The sequence below is a fragment of the Papio anubis genome, unplaced genomic scaffold (genome assembly GCF_008728515.1).
Source record: "Papio anubis isolate 15944 unplaced genomic scaffold, Panubis1.0 scaffold511, whole genome shotgun sequence".
Lineage (NCBI taxonomy): Eukaryota > Metazoa > Chordata > Mammalia > Primates > Cercopithecidae > Papio > Papio anubis.
In genome coordinates, this window is record NW_022165314.1 from 12,323 (window position 1) to 20,244 (window position 7,922).

At 41.7% G+C, this 7,922-nt stretch overlaps 1 pseudogene; it reads right to left on the reverse strand.

Annotated features, from left to right (window-relative positions):
- Positions 1–363: 363 nt before the first annotated feature.
- LOC101000145 lies at positions 364–5,892 on the reverse strand (annotated as a pseudogene).
- Positions 5,893–7,922: the final 2,030 nt, after the last annotated feature.

The window sequence follows — 7,922 nt, forward strand, 5'->3', positions numbered from 1 at the left end:
ATGAATCTTGCAGATGATTTACCACCTGCCCTTTAAACTCTCTGATGCACTCTGTGAGTGGCCCCATCCTTCCATCTCCCCTGTGGGACCCTGGCCCAACAGGAGTCCAGGGTACTTGTCACCATGCTCAAGAAAGTGTGACAGCCGGGTATAGTGGCTCACACCTGTAATCCCAGCACTTCAGAAGGCCGAGGCAGGCGCATCATGAGGTCAGGAGATTGAGACCATCCTGGCTAACACGGTGAAACCCCATCTCTACTAAAAATACAAAAAATTAGCCAGGCATGGTGGTGGGTGCCTATAGTCCCAGCTACTCGGGAGGCTGAGGCAGGAGAATGGTGTGAACCCGGGAGGCAGAGCTTGCAGTGAGCCGAGATCGTGCCACTGCACTCCAGCCTGGACAACAGAGCGAGACTCTGTCTCAAAAACAACAAAAAAGAAAATGTGGTGATAAGTGATGTGACCACAGTCTAGTGACAGTGATGTGACAGCCCACCATGGCCAGGTGGACCATAATGTACATCCCTGAATTTCAGAGGAGCCCTATTCCACTAGACTCCAAACTCCTTGAGGGCGGAGACTTTGTCAATGTTATCTCTTAAGACCCCAATGAGCTGCTCAAAAAACACATGTGGATTAATCAGATATACGACAGGACAAACAAATTAAATGTCAAATAAAAACAGTTTGATAGTTTACTGTTTTGCAGATTGCCAACCCTTGCTCTAGGATCAAAAAATAGTTCCCAGGAAGGGTGCTTTTCCTTGGGCTCTCCTCCAAGTGATATGGGTTCTTCGAAGCATCTGTTTCTCTTTGTTATGTTGATATCCGGCAGCAGTAGCTGCAGGAGGCAAGCTGACCATGGGGATGAATGGAACGGTATGCTCTCGTCCTAAAAAATGAACATAGCTTCTTTCTTCTATGTAATTATTTAATGACACAGGAAATTTACATGTTGTGAAACTAGCTGGTTACAAGTAGTAGATAGAAGATTACTTCATTTTTGATTAAAAAAAAATACCATGAACATGCATATAAAAATTAGATTAGGTACAAAATACCAGTAGTATTTACTTTTGCTGAGTAATTAAATATTCTTCCCTTTTCATATTTTTAGAAACATTATTTCTGAGATAAAAAAGGAAAACATGATCCTGGAGAGAGTTATCACACACTGGGAATTAGGAATCCAAGAAACCAAGCCAGGAGCCCAGCAGTCAAGGTTGGAAACCCAAGACAGGTTCAGCCAGGGTGATGACGGTCAAGCCCAGAAATGAAGATTGTTCTTTTCTTTTCCTACTGGAATGTTCTTTACCAAACAGTTCCCTCTACATTTAATGTTCTCAGTGCACTTACGTTTGATGGGATCTTATGATTAGCCAGCACCAGAGCAAAATGATGCTAGCAACTTTGGTTTTCAATTGCTACAAAATATACTATTTTGTAGTTACATACTACACAAAACACACTAGAAGTCAAGTGCTCCTACAACAACAACAAAAAAAACCCATCTGACTAAATCACTGATTTCGGTGGTGTTTTCTAATTTTGTTCATTTTCAATCTTCATAGCAAATGCATTTTTTGCTTCAGGGCCTAGAAGAGGTAATTTTTCTCAAAAAGAAGCTAACATTAATATGTGCTGAGCACTGTCTGATGGCTTGGCTTCAAGTTCAATGTAGTTGGCAGCCTTGTCTTCTAAGTACTCGGTAGAGTGAAAAGGCTAACCAAAATCCAAACCACCTTAAAATAAACAATTCCGAATGAGGAGCATCACCATTCTTTCTGTTTTTTAAAAGTCTTTGCTATGGTACCAAAAGAAGAAATGCAGTGTATTGCACCTCTATTGATGGAAATGAGGCTCAACCATCTCAGTTTTACCCTTTTCCTACACCCTACCTGCCAAATGTTGTGACAGCTAGTGACACTTTATACAAAACACCTGAGAAAGGCTGATTGCTTTAAAATAAAAAATCTATAAAAGCAATGCCTCCCTAATCCTAAGGTGCTTCTTAGGTATTTCCCAAATCTTTTTGCTCTTTTATACTGCAGCATTTTCAGGAGGAGTCATGAGATACTGTCAAGGTTCACGAAACAACTAAAACCAAAAAATAACCTTAGACTCCTTTCTGCATTACCACCAGCTGCCCGATACACTAGGTCACCTTTTACAGGAGTTGACACAGCACACACGCCACAAAAATCTTCACATAGCAAGAAGGAAACGTACAAAAAGAATTATATTAAAACAATAACATACATTTGTGTGTACATGGGGAAATTTAAAATATTATATAATCACAAGAAAGACTAGAGATTTCTTGCTTTGCCCTTGGGCGACCAATAAATTTAAAGCCTGTTTTATATCCCAAAAATAAAAAAGAGACTTGATAGAAGTAACAGTGCTCAGTACTTGCAACCCAAGTCAATTTATACAAATCTTGTATAAATTCAAGGGGGAAAATTCATTTTAGGGTGAAGTTATTCAAGATGAAAGAAAGACGTGTCTTCAGTGAGAGAATTGTCTGCTGTCAGATGATTTCTTGCTTATGTGTATAAAGATTTTGTACTTATAAACTTTCTTGGTTTTCTGGTAGCCAAATTCATCACCGCCTCCTCACTTTTTCTGCTTGCCTTCATTGCTGTTGATCTTCAGATCAACAAAGGGAGGCACCTCGAAACCAAATGACAGAGCAACTTGAGGCAAATTTAAGTTACTAACATTAAAGATCTGTTTCAGAGAATGGAAATTATAGGCTCGTGTGTATGACTTATATGCTTCCTGGGCTGACTTACGAAGAAAGTAGTTCTTTTCAATCAATTTCTCAAGCTGAGACTGAATGTCAGAGATTTTAGACCAGGAAAAGTCAAATTCACTTAATGGAACCTTGGATTGTTTCAAGTAGTGAAGGAACCCCATTTCTTCTGGTCACAAAATGAGCAAGGCATGCCCTGTCTCATTTAGACCTCTGACTGTTCTGCTTACACGATGAATATATTCCTTAAGGTCATCCAGAGGGTCATGCCGAACAATCCAGTCAACTTCAGGAATGTCTAGTCCTCTTGCTGCCACATCCGTACACAATAAAGTGTTCCTGAAACTGCGTTGCAGAACTGCAAGAATGTAGTTGTACACTTATTTTGCTTTTGCTTTCCATGAATGGCCAAGGTGAACAAATCCTTGTAGTTTAGTAACTCATAGTGGTATTTCACAGACATACAAGATGAAAAGAAGACCATAACCTTCTTCTTTCGGTTCTTCTTAAGGACTGTAAAGGGCAGAAGGAATCTTTTTTCAGAGGGACAAACACTGTATCCCTGCTCAAGATCATCCACTATTGCATTAGCCTTATCATCATCAACGTCAACATACAATGGCTCCTTTTTTCAGAGAAATCCTTGCTAGGTCTTCAACTTTTTGAGTTTGGGTGGCAGAGAAGAGCATAGCCTGTCTGCGTGTTGGCAAAAGTTTAATAATTTGCTTTAATTCCTCTTCAAACCCAGCATCCAAGATTTGATCAGCTTCATCAATAACCAGACACTGTAGGTTTTTATACATAAACCCTGGTGTATTCTGCATATGGTCAAGCAGATGGCTTGGTGTGGCTACAATGATGTTGATTCCATTAGCAAGTTTCTGTACTTCAGCAGATCTGTTACCGCCACTCGTTATCAACCCACTGGTATGCACGTGGTGAGTCATTAGCTCCTTACAAACACCAAAAGTTTGCATGGCTAGTTCTCTAGTAGGTGAGAGAATAAGGACCCCCATTTTATTCGTGGGCATGAACTTTAACTTAACAATGAGTTCAACTGCAGGGATGAGAAAAGCCAAGGTTTACCATGCCTGTTTTTGCAGCTGCTAGAAGATCCCTGCCTTCCAGTCTGATACTTTTATGTTGAATTTCAGTCATGTTCGTAAAGTCCATTTCTTTTATCGCCTTCAAAGTGTTTTCATTGACAAGATTAGATAGAGAAGCAAATGAAGTATCCTCAAAAGCTCCTGTCAGTCCCAGGGGCAGGCTGGGCACCTCACTGTCATCTTCCTCATTATCTGGCTTCTCCACATTATTTTCTGTTTCTTTGGCAGTCTCAACACTTTCTTCTTTAGATTCCCCTTTGTTTTCAGTTTTTGCCTTTTTTTTGTATCAGGCCCAGCATCATTCACCATTTTTCTCTTTTTCTTCTTCTTTTTCTTTTTTGATTCTGAATTGGGAGACTGCATTGCTGTCTCTCCATTTGTTAATACAGTGGATTTCTGGGGAGATTTTTGAACTTGTACATTTTCCACTGTTTCTTGAGACACAGCTCCATCTTGAGCTTCTGATAACCCCACATTCACAGAATGTTTTGTTTTTTTTAACCTTTCCACCTCCCATTGTTTCTTGAGACACATCTCCATTTTGAGTTCCTGATAGGGTCAGATTTGAGGCCCCTGGCAACTTTAGGTTCTGGTGTGCATTTTGAGGTTTCACTTCTCGATCTTCTTGCCCAGGAGTTTCATCAGCAGGTGAGACATGCTGTCCATGAATTGCCTAGACCGCAGTGCCACACAGTACGGCTACTCAGCTCTAGGGGCTGACATTGCACACAGCTTCTTAATTCCTCACTCTCATTCAGGGAGTCACTAACCAACGGCAACACTAGAACCGAGTGTGCATTTTTATTTTCAGGATGTTCCCATCATCCTGACCAAGTTCACTAAGTTATAGGGCAAGACAGATCTTAATTTTCTACATGAGAAGTGCTCAGAGACTAGGCTGGGGGCAGGTAGGGGACTTGACAAATCTCCACAGCAAGCAAATAATTTGTGCTTTCACTGTCTATTTATCTGGGTTGTCTTGGAGACACTGATGAAACTCTAGAGGGACTGTTGAGGACTCCCCAGCCAAGCTGTGGCTGCTGCTTTAGAGAAAAGCAGCCTACTCCATTCACATGCCAAAGGCATTTACATAGAGTGCCATTATTCAAAGTATCAGCTTTTTCCTTTGAGCTTTGTTTACCTTATCACCATGCCCCGCCACACACACACACAGAAACTCCCCAAATCATAGGCTGTCAGATTCAGACGAGGCCCTTAAGATGAAGAGAACAGCTATCCGTGGTTTTAATACACTCTCTAATGTAACCTCCAGAATGGGAATGCTAACATTTATAGGGTTCCTGATAGATGCCAGGCATTTAATGCATATACATATACTTTATTGATATTATTGCATATCCTTACAACTACTTAGCTCAATCTTCCCCTCCTTTCTGTGGACAAGAAAACTGGGAGTCAGAAACATCCTGTGGCTTCCACAAGGCACACAGTTAGTAAGCATTAGAATGAGATACAAACGCAGAGAAACTCCAAGGTCTGTGTTCCTTCACTAAGTCTAAGATCCCACTGCCCACCAAGGGGCTGAGTGAAAATCACTGTCCTTGAAGGTTTTGCCCATTGGCTGTGTGCCTGGCTCCAGGAGGCCCCAGAGCTCTGGGGGAATTACTCTTATTCAGGCCAGCCCTCCAGGATTGAGGATGGATCCAGGTGTCTCCCCATGATGAGCACTTCTCCCTGCAGGGTGAGGACGGCAGTGTGAGGTGAGGGGAGATAGCCACCAATACATGCAGATGGTACATGCAGTTGATTATCTGGTGGCTGCAAAAGTGGGAGAGAAATAGCTTTGTCTTTTGAGATCTATGATTCTGAAGTGTGTACCTGAAAAAGCTGCTCGTCTCTGTTCCTCGGCTTCTGAGAGGAGAGTCTTTTTAGGAGGAAGACAGATAGGTCTGTACAGGATGGACTGGGAACACCTCCTGCCCTCCGTGCCTGCCCCTCTGACTACCAGAGCCACAAATACCTATCATTTTCCTTCCCTTCCTCCCTTCCTTCCTTCCTTCCCTCCCTCCCTTCCTCCCTCCTTGCTTCCTTCCTTCCTTCCTTCCCTCTCTCCCTCCTCTCTTCCTTCCTTTCTTCCTTCCTTCTTCTTTTGCTTTTTCCTTCCTTCCTTCTTTCCTTCCTTCCTTCCTTCCTTCCTTCCTTCCTTCTCTCTCTCTCTCTCTCTCTCTCTCTTTCTTTCTCTTTCTTCTTTTTTGTTTTGTTCTTTCCTCTTTCTCCCCATTTCACACAGCATTGCATTGGAGGACAAATTCCAGTGAACTTGGAATCTACAAGTCTGGGTTCAGGTGTAGTTTTGAGATTCACCAATGGGGTGATCTTCGCTAAGTTACTGCAGCTTCTTGAGACTCAGTCATCTCCCTTCTGGAAGGAGGACTACAATGACCACAGCACCTGGTGGTAATTATTGAACTAGAGGAGGAAGTACTCTAGAACCATAGAGGCTTTGAAACACAAGGGATGATTACTGCTTGAGTGGAAGGAAAGGGAATTACCACAGTCCCAGGCTTATTTCAGGGGTTCTTTGAACATGCTCAAACATTATCTCACACAGTCCATGAGCCTGGCCTGCTGTGAGGGCTTGAAAAGACGTCGTCTGAGGCTTTCATTTACCGTTTAGTCATGAAGAGGGAGGACAGGACCTGGGAACACTGTTTTGGGTAGTAGTATTGAAAGACTTCCATTCATCTCGTGTGGACAGAAACACATTAGGTAAGTTATTAAACTAAATAAATGTAAGTAATGATACATCCATTCAGTAAGTTACCACGCAGCTATAGAAAATGATGTTGTAGAATATTGAATGACAGGGAAAGGTCATCCCAATATTTTTAAGTGAAATAAGCTGGTCACAAAACAGAATACATATTATAATCCTTTTGCAAACAACATAGGCTTACATGGGGAAGGATATATCCCAACCTGTTTGCTTTTGCTATCTCTAGTCAATAGAACTGTGAGTGAATGTTATTTCTTTCTGCTTGTTGGTATTTTTTTCAATTTTCTACAGTTAAGATGTATTGCCTTTTTAATAAAAATATTTTTAACATAAATAAGTTCAAAGAAGTCCAAATCAGCTCGTTCACTCGTTTCTCATATCCAGAGCTTTGTGCTCAGCCCAATTACCTTCTTTTGGTTTATCCACTCTCTAGCGGCTGCATGGCTGCATGTCTTATAAATAAACAACATTCTTACCCATGAATTCTAAGAGATCCAGCCCTATCTCAGTGTCTGCTGGGAAGTAAATCACTCCCCTGGAAATCACTATCTGCAGACAGTTCGTAGATAGGCAGCGTCAACAACTCTACACAGGGCTGATTTTGAAGGCTGGTGGAAATTCTCAGTCACATTTATAATGCACATATGGATAGATTTCCATGGGAGCAAAGGCGATTAGTAATCATTCTTTACAATGCACATATTTGTGCATGCATATGTATTTACACTTGGCAAATTATGAATTCACGGTGGCTATTAATATAGATGCAATCTATATAGAGTGATGGAAGTGGAGTTTAGAAGAAGGCAAGTGGACTGAGAATAAAATAGTTGCTCTGGTTATCCTCTGCAACTTGTTCAAGGCCAGTTAGCTGCATGTATCTCAGTTTACTCAGCCATGTGGGAGCCATGCTTGGTTTGGTGATGCCAGCAAAAACCTTTAAATGAGACAGAGCTGAGTTTGAATCCCAGCTATGTGCCTTGGTGGTTATGTATCCTTAGGCAACTTACTTAACTTTGTGAATCTTGGTTTTCTTCTCTGCCCAATAGGCAATAAGACCTACCTCATGAGGTGTTATGCCTGGCATATAGGAAGTCTTCTGCAAATGACAGGGAGAATACCCTGGAAATTGCATCTTTTACTGGAATGGAAGATAATTGAGTTCTTTTTCATTGCCTCATTGAAGTTCTACAGAGTGCTGCAACAGGCACAATGTTGAAGTATCAGCAACAAAGTGCATTGCATCACCTGGTATGCACCTCCCATGAAAGCATCTCAGCTGGGCATGGTGGCTCATGCCTGTAATCCCAGCACTTTGGGAGGG